Consider the following 17,248-nt stretch of genomic DNA (forward strand, 5'->3'; position numbering starts at 1 on the left):
GCAGAAAGAAGGAAACCAGAACACATCAACATCTTGCTTGGAAATGTCCAAAGTTAAATATCAAAGTTCATTGCTTACAACTCCTGCTCTATATATAATGGCAGAAATCAATTTAAGTATTACAAACATTGCCTCTATAAAGTACATTTGATTAAGTTATATTATTTCAAATTTAATTATATTTATTTCATAGTATCTTAATGTGCTTAATCTCCTTTTTTCTAGTTTTCAATAACATATTATTCATTTCTCTCTGAGCCCTCATCAGCAATATTCTTCATGTCCACATTTCTAACAACAGTTTATTTATGATGATTTAAGTATTCTCTGAGATAATATAATTTTTTCTACCATGCTCTTTACTTCTGAGTTCCCATTAGAAGAATTTTAACATCTATATCTATGAACAGTCTATTCAAGGCAATCCAGGCTTTTTCTATTATTGTCCTAAAAGTTCTTCCAGCCTCTACCCAGTACCCAATTTGAAAGTCATTTACAGATTTTTAGGTATCTGTGCAAATAAAAAATAAGCTTCTAAGCCCCCAACCAACTGAATGGAACCCCATCTCAGTCAAGGGGATTCCAAAGAAAACTCAAAAACTAGTTCAGGCCCTGACAGAAGGGGAGGGTCCATACTTACCTCATTTTGGACTTTAGACATAATTGCCCAGCATTAACATTAAAACAATGATCCTAAGACTGACAGAAAGACTCTTTGAAGCAATAAGATACCAACTCCAACCTGCAACATATATTACCCCAAAATATGTTTCTTTTTTTTTTTTCTTTTCTTTTTTTTGAGACAGTCTCACTTTGTGGCCCAGGCTGGCGTGCAATGGGGCAACTTTGGCTCACTGCAACCTCCGCCTCCTGGGTTCAAGCAATTCTCCTGCCTCAGCCACCTGAGAAGCTGGGATTACAGGCGCCCATCACCACACCTGGTTACTTTTTTGTATTTTTAGTAGAGATGGGGTTTCACCATGTTGGTCTCAAACTCCTACCCTCAGGTGATCCACCCACCTTGGCTTCCCAAAATGCTGACATTACAGGCATGAACCACTACCTGAAATATATGTCTTTGAAATATTTTGGAATGGCCCTGCAAACCTCTAATAATATAACTAGCTCTTTCTCAGTTCAGGCCCTCCTAATCTCAAAGACATTTACTGAGAGTCAAATACCTTTTAAAGGTCTAAATAGGACATAATTGCTATCTATTATCTCTAAGGGTGACTATCTACGAGACTCCATCTACATAACAGGAACCTTGGTCTACACAACCCCTTTTCTTAACCCAGAAACTCCTTTCTATTGAGTCTAGATCATTAGATAATAATTGAACTCTTTCAACAAATTGCCAATCAGAAATTCTTTGAATCCACCTATGACCTAGGACTCCCCTGTTTGAGTTGTCTTGCCTTTCCCATCTGAACCAATGTATGTCTCACATGTATTGACTGATATTTTATGCCTCCTTAAAATGTATAAAACCACGCTGTAACCCAACCACCTTGGGCACATGTTCTCAGGGCCTCCTGAGATTGTGCCTCTGACCATGGTCACTCATGTTTGCCTCAGGACAAACCTCTTTAAGTATTTTGAATAGTTTGACTCTTTTCATAGACATTTGTTACAGCAGCACCTCACTTCCAGGATACAAAATTCCTATTTGTTTCTTGGAATTTTGTAAGAAATTACTTAGTGGTTTTATATAACACAAATCATCTCACAGTTCAAAAGGTTCAGTCTCACATTCAAGATGTCACCAGAGCTGCTTCCTTCTAGAGACTCTGGGAGAGAATCTGCTCTTTGTCTTACAGCTTCTAGAGGCTGATGGTATTATTTGGCTTGTGGCCACTTTGTTCTAATCTCTGCTTTTATCATCATATCACCTTTTCTCGTTGCCTTTTGACTTATGTGTCTCCTTGTTATAGGAAACTTGTAATATCATTTAGCGCATCCAGATTATCTAATCCAGGACGATTTCCCTTATTTAAAATCACCTGACTGTAGACTTGATCATATCTATAAATACCTTTGCAACACTGTTTAGGTTAGTGTTTTATTGAAGAACTGACTAAAGCCTAGTTAGGTTGACAAATAAAACTGACTAGCACATGTAGACAGAGTTAATAGTAATGGTAGAGTGCTAATAAATAAAGTTGAACTCATTTGCCAAACATGCATTTTATGTTAACTTATGCCAAAAAGAGTAAGTGAATAATTCAACTAAAATGTTACTAAAAATTAAAAATAAGCATTGCCTCTAAAAAGTGCATTTGATTAAGTTATATAATTTCAAATTGAATATTTATTTCATACTATTCTTAATGTGCTGAAAGTAACCAAATAGTATTTAATTATCACATATTTTAAGAAAATATTTTAGTATGGGCAACATAGTCAGATTTTGCCTCTACAAAAATTAAAAAAAACAAAAAACAAAAAACATAGCTGGTTGTGGTGGTGCTCCTGCAGTTCCAGCTACTCAGGAAGCTGAGGAAAAAGAATTGCTTTAGCCCAGGAGTTTGAGGCCATAGTGCACTATGATTGTGCCTCTGTACTCCAGCCTGGGCAACAGAGCAAGACTTTGTGTCTATAAAATAATATAGACAGAAAGATAAATAGATGTGTGTATGTGTGTGTGTGTGTGTGTGTATACACATATATATGTACATATATTGTAATTGCCTTAAAATGTTACTTAAAATTAGGTAAACATGAGGCTGTATTCTGCTCTCATTATCGATTGCTACCTTAATTTCTCAGTGACTCTGACACAAGTTAGTAGTATTGCTGTAAGAAAAAAAAAATACAGAGAAGCTGATCTTTTTATGTCAAGCTGTGAAAAATGTCATGAGGAAATTTAGAATTAATACAAAACTAAGGACTTATTTTCACATAAACAATAGCCCATGTTATTGGAACATTCCTGCATAGGAGTTATTCCAGAGTTCACAAGTATAAAAAATTTTCTTGACCTAGCTAATTTATGTCAGATAAAAGTGTAGGAGTACAATTTGCTTCCTACAGCATGTAATTATATAATAAATATGCCCTGGGTAGAATAAAAAAAGATAACAATACATATTTCTCTTACTCATATAGGAAAAATACCTTCAATTCATAGGTTTCAAAACCACATGCTTTAAAAATAAGAGATATTTTTTGGATAATCCTGCTGTTAAAATCCGACTATTGATTCATAAATTTAAAGCCAATGCTTTAGAATACTTTTTTAAAAATCACCCCATTAATTATTGTTTATTGCCTTCCAACAGATTATCCCATAAGACTTCAAGGCATGTAATCATAAAGGTAAGCATTTTGATAACTTCTCGTCACAAAATAAGTTTGCTGCTTTCATTAAAAATTTGACTTTTTGAATTTAAATAGACACTGCCATTTCAGAGTAAGAACAGGAGGAGAAATTTAGTCTTAGGTAGATGAGATTTGGATTCTTAAAAATGATTTTAGCGAATCCTGTTTAAAAAGTATAGATAGATTTCTGTTTATTTAACTTATGGTTCCAGATATCTATCAATAAATGACTTACTCCCTTGTATTCTAGGACATTTCTTTTTGTTTATAAAGATTTTAAGATGTGAAAGGTCACAGGACAAAAATAAATCAAATAATGTACAAATATGTATTATGCAATTATTATATATCAAATACTATCATAAACAATAGAGATACAGCAAACAACATTTTAACTCTAGTTTTTCCAAAACATGTTTTTCATCTCAAAATATCAATGTGCCAAAAACAAATGAACAATCATTGCAATTTGTTTTTGGTTAATAGAAAACAGTCATACAATGCTGTCACTTCTTAGGGAAGAAAAGCTAGTTGTTAATAGAGATTAACAATGACATTTATACAAGTGTAGTCTGAGAACCAGGAGGAGAACCAGGATGAAACTGTGTCAGAGGATTGCAAGGAGAAATGTGTTTTCAGAAGTAGAGAGTAGTCAACAATTTCAACAGAAATGAGGTCATTGTCTTTGTCAACCACAGAGTCATCTGAATCTGTTATCAGAGCAATGAGGGAGTTTGTGAAAGACTGCAGTTATTTAAAGAGGGAAAAGAGTCAGTGGGTATAGATTACTTGTTGAACCTTGGCAGCAATAGGAAAGGTGGAGAGGACAATGGGATCCCCAAAAGAGATAAATTTGTTTATAGTTTTATTTTTTTAGTATGGAGGAGAAATGATCATTTTTGTAGCTTTAGGAGGAGGCTTACTGACCAGAGAGAGAGGATAAAAATACATACACAATGGTTTCAACAGCACAGGAGTAAGGTTTAGATTTGAAAGGACCCTTTCTCAACAATTAAAAAATGGAACTAGATGAAATGGGTATACACAAAGGTAACAGCTAACATTAGGCCAGTCACAGTGGTTCACACCTGTAATCCCAGCACTTTGGGAGGCCTCAGGTGGGTGGAACACCTGAGGTCAGTAGTTTGAGATCAGCCTGGTCAACATGGTGAAACCTTGTCTCTACTAAAAATATAAAAAACAAACAAACAAACAAAAAAAAAAAAAACAAAAAAAAAACCTAGCTGGGCATGGTGGCAGGCACCTGTAATCCCAGCTACTCTGGAGGCTGAGGTGGGAGAATTGCTGGAACCTAGGAGGCGGAGGTTACAGTAAGCCAAGATTGTGCCATTGCACTCCAGACTGGGCAACAAGAGCAAAACTCTGTCTCAAAAAAAAAAAAAAAAAAAAAAGCCAACGTTAATTGAATACACATACACACATGAGGGAGAATGAGTGGCATTGTTCTATGCACTTGTTGTGTTGTGATAGGTAACATTACCCCTGCTTCACAGATGAGGAAACTGGGACATGTAGTGCTTAATAATTTGCAGAGGTCACACAAATAGTCAAAAGCAGAGCCACAATTTGAATCCAGGGAATCTTATTTTAGAGTCTAGATTCTTAATCACAATACTGCAATGAACCCAATTAAATCTGCAAGTGGAAGTGAGGCAATTTACTGAATGACTCTATTTTTTGCCTACAAGAAAAATAAAAAGACATTCATTGAGAATGGTGTAGACAGGTATGAAAGGAGTTTTAAGATGATGGTGAAGGAAATTATGGGATTATATATGTAAATCTGTGTGTTTGTGTGCTTTTTCTCTCAGAAAATATCTTTCCTTTGGAATAAGAAGCTAATGAAATATAATTTTAGGAGATATTTGTTAGAAAGATTCATGTTCCCAAATTCCATATTTAGGTTGTAGGGTTCATTTCTTATCTATGAGACTTTCAAAATCAGTATAGATTTTAATGCTTTTAAAACCTCAGAATACATTAGCATTAAAGACTGGACAAGGCATTTTTTCCCCTTTAAGTAAGTAAATGGATGTATTCTATATATAACTGAATGCCAATTCAACTTACATATTTTCCTCTAAAAATAATTCACTGGTCCCAGCCTTTGAATATTGCATTAGTTTGTTAGGGCAGCCATAACAACAACAACAAAAAAAACAGTGATGGGATTGCTTAAACAACAAAATGTACTTCCTCAGAGATCTGAAGGCTGCAAGTCTAAAACCAAGGTGGTGGCAAGTGTGGTTTCTTCTGAGACTTCAATCTCCCTATTTTTTTTTTTTTCTTTTTTGTTGGAATGGAGTCTCTCTCTGCCGCCTGGGCTGGAGTTCAACAGCATAGTCTTGGCTTACTGCAACCTCCGCCTCCCGGGTTCAAGCGATTCTCCTGCCTCAGCCTCCCAAGTAGTTGGGATTACAGGCACCTGCCATCATGCCCTGCTAATTTTTGTGTTTTTGTAGAGACGGGGTTTCACCATGGCGGCCAGGCTGGTTTCGAACTCCTGACCTCAGTTGATTCGCTTGCCTTTGCCTCTCAAAGTGCTGGGATTACAGGCATGAGCCACCATGCCCGGCCAGGCCTCTCTCTTTTGCCTGCAGAGAGTTGCCTTATTGTGCCCTCACAGGGTTCTCCCTTGGTCTGTGTTGCCTATTTCCCAATTTCCTGCTATTATAAGGATACTAGTCATATTAGATTAGAGTCCACCCATTATGACCTCATTTTACCTTAATTACCTTGCTAAAGGCCCTATTTCCACACACACTCACATGCGGAGGTACTGAGAACTAGAACTTCAACATATCAATTTAGGGGACCATAATTCAGATCATAACAATTTTTTTTAAAGCCCTTAAGTTTCTATTCATCTGTCTGGTCAATGCCAAAGTGGAATTACTTCTAGAGAAGGTTTTATACTTTCCTCTTCTTAACATCGTGATCATTCTGGAATTTAAATGAACTAATGTTGTACATTAATTAACTAATGATGTATATTTAAACACTAATATTCATTGTTTTTTACTAGTAAGTAGAGAGTGAAGTGAAAACATGGTACATTTAGTGTTTTGGGAATCAAGGAAAAAAAAATTAAATCAACCATTCTGTGCTGTAACTTTGTCAGAATGTGGCAGCTCAGGTTTCCGTTAGCAGCCAGAGCAGTCAGTTTCAACTACCCCTTTACTATGGCAAATACGTAAGTTAAGCATGAAAGAACTAGAGAAACTGGTGCCTGAGTATAAGGGTCAGAATATGGGATCAAACCCACCAAGATCCCACCTGGGTTTTCTCAGATCCTAAAGCAAGCTTGTCCAACACACAGCCTGTGGGCCACAGGTCGCCCAGGATGGCTTTGAATACGACCCAACACAAATTGGTAAACTTTTTATGAGGTTTTAAATTTATTTTATTTTATTTTATGTATTTATTTTGCTCATCAGCTATTGTTAGTGTTAGTAAATTTTATGTGTCGCCTAAGACAGTTCTTCCAATGTGGCCCAGGGAAGCCAAAAGATTGGACACCCCATGTCTGATCCAATAACAAAATCATTCTTACACATACACCGTTGTCCCAGGGCCCACTTAAGATTAAGAAACTTTCCAAGTCTCTGGAGAAAGCTTTCCAGACTCCAGACCATAAAGACTAGGCAGAGATTAAATGAAACACTCCTGCTTGCTACTGCTGAAACAGTGCCATGCACTTCCACACGTAGGCATGGAGCTTTAAATGTATATGTGTACCAGAGAAAAACTTGTAACTTTGAGTTGGTCTTGAGTTGGTCCAACCTTCTTGTTGGTTGCAGAAATAGGCTCCCTTTTTTCCCAGTTGGTCTGCATCTTGTTATTGGACCTCGAGAACAAGCAGCTGGATGGGCCACATTAGTATGGGAACAAGAACAGCAATAAACTTTGTCCAGTGGCTACTTCAGACTGAACTAAGATTTACTTTACCTTTACAATGAAATAACTGCTGGCTCTCCACTGGACCTGTTTATCTGGTAGGCACTGTAGTAAGCATAACATTGTCATTCTTTTCATTAATCCTCATGAATTGATGCTATTTTGCCCCTAATTTTAGTAGAGCTTAAGAACATTGCATCATAATGAGTGATGCACTTGGATTCAAATCTAAGTCTCACTATTCCCAAAGCCCATATTTTAACCTTAACAGGCTTACTACATATCTCTAGGTATCAATGAACATTACGTTTGTGAGGAGTGAGCTAATGTGACCTAGATCTCATCACAAAATGAGTTAGACAAACCTCTAAAAACCTAATTTTGTGATGCCATAGGCAAGAAAAAAATTGAATATTATTTGTATATCTTTAAATATGATTTGCACTTTTTAACAGAAAATACTAACAGTCCCACAATCATGCAGATTACACTATTGATTTTGTGGGACTTAAATGGCAGTGCTGTGTGAAATGGTTTGCTGCATTAAATACATTTGTAAAGCTAAGCAATATGGGGCATAAGTCATGGGAAAATAAACTCCATAAAAGTAGCTCTGTCAGCATTATTGAACAAAGTTGTTAACACATTCATGATGGGTACCAAAGTAAGTTTAATTTTATTTAGGGCAGATGTTTTCCATGTGACTATGTTTTGCTGGAATTATATATAAATTGCACTATTTCAAACTTTCCAAATGAAGAGTGCGGAAGAAACACCAAATCACATATTCCCATAACACTTAGCATATATTAAATTCACAGTAAATATTTGCAGAATAAATGAAATAAAGAAAGAGGAAAAGAAGGAATAAATGAGTATCATCTATTACTTCATTCACAGCTAAAGTCAAAAGAATAATAATTTATATTAAGAATACTTTCGTATCAGTGAAATAAAACTCTCCAATATTGTCAATAAAAAAAAGAATAAATTTAATCTCTATGCATTTCTAAACCTGATGCAGAGTACTTCTGTTAAAGAGATGAGTGCAAGGAATACTATTACTTATAAAATGATGTAACTTTTAATATTTGTCTTAAATAAGACTAAGCTGACGCTGTTCTTGGTAGATACTAAATGAATATTTGGCAAATTGAATTAAATAAGTCAAGAATAAAAATGATAATTTAACAAAAAAAGACTATAGGGAGGTAATAATTTCAGATTGCAATGGTATTTTGTACAAAAATATTATACTACTTGGCAACTAATTGTGTTTATTTCTCCTCTATCATAGATTTTAAAAATACTAAGTTTTAGCGTTCATCTTTTGTTGGGATGATTCAAATCAACACACTAAATTCATTTCTAACTTTACTACCAAATGAATTATTTTTTCATGGAACTCAATGCTAAAGAAAAAAGGGAGTACTTCTGTGCACTCACCAAGTAAGGTAAACATTCATATAGATTAGATTCATGTGCTATGACTAAGAAATTTCATGCACAGGAGAAACAAGAAAGGTATGTGTGGATGTAACTATATGCCACATTCTGAAGTCTCTTCTATTTTAAGAAGATATTTGTCATCAGATGATTTTTATGTAAGATGCATGTTTGTTGTCTTAATATTATTTTCAGAAAATATTAACAACCTTAAAATATTACCAACTGTAAAACAGCCATCTGTTTCATCCTCATGGTTATTTGTCAGAGTTCATTACAATGCGACAGAATGGGCATTTAGGACCATCTACTCTGTAAGCTTCTTTCATCATCATGGCTGGAGGAGATTTCACTTTACTGTGTGTGCCTGTAAAATTCTGTCTGTACTCACACCACACTGGTATCACACTAATCTGTGGTTATTTCTGCTGCTAAGATTTCCTCTCCTACTTTGTACATTCCATGAGAGCAAACATCTCAACTTTCAGAAAGCATATGATTTCTCCCTTTATGAATATGCATTGATTGCTTATTAAGTCCCAGGAACTCCGTGACCAGGGTCAGAGTGCCCCAAAGGCATTTGGAACAACAGTCAACAGAGTGTCCTGGAGACTTGCCTTGAGCTGGGCTGGAGGTATACTGATGAGCAAGGCACAGTTTCTATACTTACACAGCAGAGAAGCTATTAGGGCAAAAGAAAAATAACAATATTATAATAAAGTTAGGTGCAAAGTATTTGTGGGAACTGGAAGACACATTTTTCTCTAGCTTGAGAGTATTGTGTGTGTGTGTGTGTGTGTGTGTGTACACACCTTGTAGGTGAAAGAAAGAGCTAAAGTGAACCTAAAGTATAGAATGTGAACCAAGTGAAATATAGGCAAGGAAACAGTACACTCAATGTTTAACCTGAGGTAAGAGGCAGAATGGCCCAACCAATACATTGCGATTGGCAGGGTAGATATGCAATAAATCTGATTTAGAATGTTTACTTCAGATATACATTTTAGGAAATATGAGCCTGATTCTCCCTTATATCTGACTCGGAGTAGCTCATACATGCAAATTACACAGAAAGAAAACCCTTCATTAGAGTACATGTAGAAAACTTAGTCCTTGCTTTACATTTTCTTCAGTTTAAATAAATAAACCTTTTGTCATTAATACCTATTCAGAATGGCAGGCCATGCTGACGCAAAATTGCGGGCTTTGCCATTACTTTCTTTTTCTTTCTTTTTTTTTTTTTTAAAAAAAAAAAAAAAAAAACAGAAACAAAAGCAAAAACAAAAAAACTTTATTTTACAAAGAACACAACTCCTTTTGACACACAAACACACACACATTCCAAGGAGGAGCCCATTAAGAACAGTAACAGACTGGGGAGAGCAATGGGGGGCTTACTGAACACCGGTCTGTGTATCCCAGATGAGGGATCACAGGGAATGTTTTCTCAGATATGACTTTTCACCTCCAAGACAGGAAAAGAGATCTTGATCTGGAAGCCTGCCCACCTACAAGGCAGAAAGCTCCACACACAATCTTCGGCATCGTCAAACTATCCTGTTTCAAAGAGCATCTTGGAATAATGGGTTATCAGCTGAGGTGGGTGGTGCCAGCTGGGGTCATAGATCATGTCTCCTGGTGGGGCACAGCAGACCCAAGGTTTGAGATCTTGAGAAATGTTCCCCTGGATGTCGTCAGCATCACAGGGATTCCTTTGATCTGCTTTCAACTCCAAGTCCCAGTCTTCATTAAAAAGATTCAGGCTGTTCCCTGGGTGGACAGTTTGTCCCTTCTCTCAGCTCCCAGGTATTCCATCAGAGTCCCCCTCATTCACAGCAAATCCTTCCTCTTCAGAATGGGTGCCCCCCCCGCCCCCCGCCTCCGGGCTGGACGGTCATTAGAGACGCTCTGTGCTCCCTGGGCTAGTCTCTCCTGATAAGAGTGGTCAGCTGTAGCAAAGCCAGCCTCCGGGCTAGGGAGCGCCTTCCACGCGCTAGACAGAGGCGGCCCGGAAACAGCTCAGCGGTCCCCTGCAACTGGGCCCTGGCGGACTGAGGATCCATGCCTGGCTGCCCGCGACTCGCCCCACTGGACGTTGTAGGCCACCTGACACGCCTTTACTTTCAATGGCAAAGCCCGCAATTACTTTTGCACCAACCGAATACATACCAATATCAGTCTAAAATGTTGCTATTTTTCAAATTTTCTCCCTTGCATTCTGAATATATATTTTAATAATACCAATGGAGATAAATCAGAGAGTGGGAAAAATTTTATTCATGCTATATGAGAGGTATTTAATCAATTACTGAATATGGCTTCTGTGTACAAATGCATGGCTCAAGCCATCTTGGTGAAACATTACTTAGAAAATTATGTTTCTTTTTTATTAATTTTGAAATCAGTGTTCATCTTCTCATTGAACCCTGTTCTCTAACACTGGCAGAGAAAGATGGTTAATGTAGATGTCTTTTGAATGGTGACTAAATTAATCTCATTTCTCTGTATTATTTATCAGACTAACAGGTACAACCAACAGGCATTTTCACAGACACTTGCTGTTCCAGACCTAAGCACTCCTGTCACCCTAAGCATGCAGGATACCATCAAATCACCTGTCTTGTCAATTCATCTCACAATGTCTAGCCCATCCAAATCCCAGTTTTGTGAATATAACAAAAATAGAGAAGTTTTTGACATTTTCATATATCATAGATTACAGATAAATTTTATTCTTAGCTATCATTCTACACATACACATATACGTTTCTATTATTTTGAAAGTTGAAAGGGATGAGGCAAAAGAAACTTATTAAAATTGTATTTTATTATAAGATACAGACATTCTTGCATTTCTAATGCATACTTATTTACCAACATCTCTTCTCATATTCTTAATTTTTAGGCTCTGATTGTCTCTATATTGGCATGCTAACTAAGATAAATTATAATCTGGACCCAAGATCCAAGGGGTTGGAGACAGAGAAGTGTTTGGATCTTTGGAAAATCAAATGCGTCCAACAGTAGGAACATATTCTGTCATCTTGAATATATCCCTTTCTATTGTCTTTTCATCTCTACCCCCTTACTTTTGCTACTCATGCATGAATATTCCATTGTTAAAGCATGCATTTCTTCTGTCATCTAGTTTTAAAAAATCTCCTATAGTGTCCATAGCATGTATCAGTCATGTGCAAATATTCAATAAACACTGTGAGATGAGGGGAGAACTCTGGAGTCCTAAGTCCTTCTCATTTCCCTAAGGAGAGGGCCCCTCTACTTGCTTCATTCACAATATTTGAAAGTTTGAACAGCAAGTACACCTGTTCTTCAAAATCTTTGTATGCTATGGTGGTCATTTTATATGCTAGCTAGATTCTATTAATTCATAGTGATGAATAAAATGGATCAATAAAGAAAAATAAAGATGAAGACTCAAAACTGTTTATGCTAATTTATTACTAAGTCCTAGACCTTGTTCCAACCAGCATGTATTAACTTGTTGAGTCTTATCATGCTTTTAATATTGCTATTAACATAATCCTTATTTCTAAAAGGGAAAACTGAGGGAATGAGAAGTTGAATAATTTGCCTAAAGACACAGCATGTAACTGGTGAACAGGAGAAGAGAGGCTGGGTTGAATCTAGATAAAGATCCTGAATCTAGAATCTTTGCTTTTAACCAATATTCTATAGTTAAAACTTTCCCATACAGGTTCATATTTCCTTCCCTGATGAACAGTTCTGTACAACCAAACAAACAATATAAGTCAAAGAATTGCTTTTACTCTGCAAATGGAGCTTTAAGATATGTCCCCTAACAACCTAATTACATAGCTGACACATAGTGAATTCATAATAAAAGCAATTCTTAAAATTATCTACCAAGTGGCAACTTCTATTTTTTATTAGAAGGGGTGCAGAAAAGAGTATATCCAATGGACCCTGTCTAGAACAACTTAACATATCATTGGGGAGATCTTATAGACAAAAATGATACAAAAGGCAAGCATGCAGTAGGTAGCAAATAAGGAAGTGATAAAGATATTCAGCACACATGACAAGTTCTGAATGGTTTTAAAAGAGGGAAATCACTGTGGGCTGTGGTGCAAAAAAGACTGAGCTTCATGGTGTGAAGGGATTTGAACTAAATTTTACAGATGCTCCAAAATATAGACCACTGGGAAGGCCATAAAGTCCTTTCCATTCTAGATTAGGTACAGGAGTAAACATGTGGTTAAGAAAGAACACGGTATGTTTTTAAGATTAAAGGATGTGAGTAGGACTAGAGGACCAGGTGGATTTAACGTAGTAGAGAGATTTGTGGTGAGGTGGATCAACTAGTTTGATACTACATAAAATCTGGAGAGGAAGTAAATGCTTTACAATTTGAGATGCAGAGAATAGAAATCAGTGTTTTAGGAAGTAAATCAATTAAAGTGTTCATAATGTAGAAACCTCTAGAAACTCAAGGCAGGGAAAGCAAATAGAAGGCTAGCAATCATTCACTAATAAGTGAATGAAAATCTGGCCTATAATGGTGAAGATTGATAAGAAAAGTACTTAGTGACTAAATGGCGCAGGGGATACAGGAGAAGGGACAGTGAAAATAAAAATTTAAAATAATAATTATTATAACAACAATAGTAGTGAGCTTAGATCCTGACTGGGAAGAAAAGTAATAATTTTATTAATGAAAATAGCAGGGTTTCCAACTTGAGGTGGGAAAATGACTTCAGTGTATAAATTGTGAGTTGACCTTAACATATACAAGAGGAATGTTTCATAAATGGACGCATTAGTGATGAGATAAATTAGGAAATTTGGACTTGGTGACCTAGTAAATAATGAAGGTCTCAGTATAAATCATTATAATGATTGAGCTCTCTAAGAAGAAAAATATGCTCATCGGTAGGAAGGAAGTTTCTGTGGGAATAGCATATGTAGAGTCGGAAACAGGAAATATAGAAGGTGACATTTTATAGTATAGTAAAGTGATAGGAACAGCATTCAATGCCTTATCTTTCAGTCCAGGGTTGGCATTTAAAAAATGAATGTGGTCATCATAGAAATAAATGAAGTATGATGTGAGAAATGCAGAATAATAATTACAGGTGCAGGTAAAGAAAAAGGGAGGCTAATTGATACAATAGTGAATGCCAGATGTGATGTAAACAGATTTTGTTCAAAGCGAAGGAACACTAAGTTCAAGGACGTTGTCTGGAGGAGTGGCATAGAGTGATGAGATCCAGGCTTAATTTCAACTATAGTGGAAAGTAAAACAGAGAACAGTAGAGTCAAAAGGTGTTATTGAAAATTTGGGGAAGATTGAGAAGTGAACTAAGGCATCAGTATAAATAATGAAGTCATTCAGAAAGATTTCTGAGAAGAGGAAAAGCAGAAGGAAGACCACTGGGTTTAAATTGCCCAAGGAAATGGAAAGAAATAATAAGATGTAGTTACAGGAGGGTAGTGAGTAACACAGCTTTCTCTACATGTCCTTGACATGCTTTTAATGTCAGTAAAGTATGAGACTATACATTGTAAATTCTATTTTATAAAAATCTTTAAAAGTTAATAATGTTTAGACAACTAAAAGTATTCAATTGAATATGGCAGGAATGACAATCTAAGCCACTTACTATGCTATACTAGGTGTTGCAAATAAGGCCAACTGGGAAAAAAAATTGGCATATAATCTCATCTTTAATTATGTCACTGTTAAAGCTATGCAATTAAAACTCAACTAAGAAAAAAATCTCTAAATGGAGTTCTGTCCTGAGAAACTGATATCCACATATTTTTTTCTTTTAGTACAAGTTATTTTAATATATTCTTGCTTTCTCTCTCTATTTTTAACCAGATATACTGAAAAGCTCACAATAGTAGGTTGAATATGTAAATAAAACTTCTTTATTTCCAGTAAGCTTTGTTTATTCTTGCATATAAGTCTAAAAACCCAAGACTTTCATATACATATTAGTAGGTAAATAAAATTGAAATATTTTGCTTTTTCAAACAATAACAGACAACTTCATTCCTGCAAATTATGATCATCTTTCAAGGGGAACCCTGAATTCACTTGTGTCCTTGCTTATTTCCACAGGTGCTCTACAGTTTTCTCAGAAATTCTGAATTCATCACCCAGCCCGTCAAAGACCTATTTATAATTCACAGTACATTGATTTTATCTGCTGATTTCTTGCCATAAATGTCTCAAAAGGATAGTTCTAATATGTATACTTTCTTTTATTACTTCCTATGAAAAATGCTTCTTCTAGTCCTACATCACAAATTGTTTTCCCTTAGTTGTCACTTACAACTTACCTCATTCAAGTCAAAACTACAACAAAAAAACAAACAAACAAACAAACAAAAAAATCAACCAGTTGTTCTTTTTACACAGAAACATGGGGTTATTTAAAGTGGCTTCATAGCAACTAATTATGACACACTTGTGAGAAAAAAACATCAGCATTATTTGAGCTACATGGGTAAACACTTACAATCTTGAAGGTAACAGAATCAACCCAATGTCATTAAATCTATTGACCCCTTTATAGTTTTGTTATTTCTTTTCCCCACTAAATAATCCTTTTCCACCTCATTTTATCTCTTCACCATCACATATAGATTGATTTACAGCTCATGGATAAACCAGGTATGATTATCACAATCTACTATTAGTTTTCAAGAAACATAACATATAAAATAAAAAAAGAAAATGAGTTTTACAAAGCGAGGCCATAGTTTAATGTATTACTTAGGAGCTTCTGGAAACAGAATAATAACCTATCCACTGCATGGATTGCAGAAGCTACACATTCTTCCCCTCCAAATATGTTTGCAGCCCATTTTCAGCTCCTCCCAATCAGTGAGTCTGTTTCTCTATCCCTTGAATCTGAACTTGCCTATGTAACTTGCCAATGAGACATTAGTAATTGTTGTGCAATCAGAGATTTATAAAATATCTTTGCATATTGAGCCAGCTCCCATGTGGAACCTTGAGACCATCTCAAGTCATCCTACTGGATAATTACAGACTTGTGGCCTAGTTACTCAGCACACAGTCTGCCAACTGCCAGGCATATGAGAGAGGCCATCTTGATCATCCAGCCACCATCTGACCCACCAGCTGGCTACAGAAATGTGAAGAGCTAACACAGATGAGAAGAACTACAGAGCCAGCCCATAAATAGTAGAACAAATAAGCAGTTGTTTTATGTCACTGGATTCTGGAATGGTTTGTTTTGCAACCAAAGTTAATCAATATCAACTAATCTTTGAAGTCCTAGATTATAAATAAAAATAAAACATATTTAATTAAATTTAAAATGACATTCAGTACAGTGTTAAAGCAAACTAAATATGGCCTGAGAAGAACTTCATACTTCTGTATGTGAGTCTCTGTGGACGAACTGCAACCAAACTTAATAGGTAAAGAAGATTGAAAACCTAATTTAGGAGTATGCACCTGTAATAATAGCTGAGCCTTGTCCAATCCCAGTGGCCATATTTCAAACATTCATACACTGCTGAGTGTTCAAACTGTGTTCAAATAAGGCAACACCAACCTGTAACCAACCCAGCTATTCTGTACCTCACTTCCAATTTCTGCATGTCATTTCCCTTTTCTAAATCTATAAATGTTCTTCCACCACATGGCTGCACTGGAGTCTCTTTGAATCTGCTGTGATTCTGGTGACTGCCCAACTTGTGAATCGTTCATTGCTCAATTAAACTCCCTTAAAATTAATTGGGGTGAAGTTTTTCTTTTTAACAACAGAAATAATTCTGGTCAAGAATTAGGAACCTCAGTATCCCCAGCCTCCCTCACCTATACAGAGCTTACATGGCAGTGATCTAATATTGGGACGTTAATTCATATATGAATCACTATCCCCGAGTCCACCCAGCATCTCTATCTTGTGATGGGTGTGTCAGTTTTCCAGTCTCATTCTGTTCATCCTTCTATCCACTCCTAATCAGCCTCACTAACTCTAATAATTTCAGAGCCAACCACAGATTTCTAGTAAAGTTCAAGTTTTATAACAAACATTGGTTATAACTCTCTTTCACATGGATGTAACTCAGGATTTTCTGATTCTGCAAACAGAAACCTTGTTAGATCTTCTAACATGATGTACTGGGGGAGTCTACCAAGCCTGAACACCTATGCAGAAAACTTTTCAGCTTTCTGTCTAGTTATGGTTATAATTCTCATTATAAAACTATTCCATCCCAAAATATGCCTCATTGACATAGGATTATTCTGAGTTGAAAGCAATTGAGAAACAATAGACACAGGAAAAGCTCATCCATCTAAAGAATATCAGAGCATACATTTCCCTTCGTGAAGGTGTCCCCCTCTCTCAGACCTGAAAGAAAAACCTTTATCACCAGAGAAGAAGAAAGCACCAAGAAGAATCCACACAAACAAAACCTTACAAAATAACCATTATCTTTCATTAATTTAGAGCATGTATTTATCCTCCCATAATTTACAGCCCATAGAATTCCCAACCCCTTTCCTTTGGCTCGTAAGGTCTCCACAATTTCTCAT

The 17,248-nt window shown here is 36.1% G+C and overlaps 1 protein-coding gene and 1 pseudogene across 1 annotated transcript in view; both read right to left on the reverse strand.

The window, feature by feature from the left end:
• Window positions 1–17,248, reverse strand: part of LRP1B (LDL receptor related protein 1B) — a 1,963,100-nt gene that overhangs the window by 467,102 nt on the left and 1,478,750 nt on the right. The gene's annotated exons all lie outside the window — the stretch shown is intronic.
• LOC112636407 lies at window positions 10,133–10,748 on the reverse strand (annotated as a pseudogene).

The sequence above is a fragment of the Theropithecus gelada genome, chromosome 12, assembly GCF_003255815.1.
Source record: "Theropithecus gelada isolate Dixy chromosome 12, Tgel_1.0, whole genome shotgun sequence".
Taxonomy (NCBI): Eukaryota; Metazoa; Chordata; class Mammalia; order Primates; family Cercopithecidae; genus Theropithecus; species Theropithecus gelada.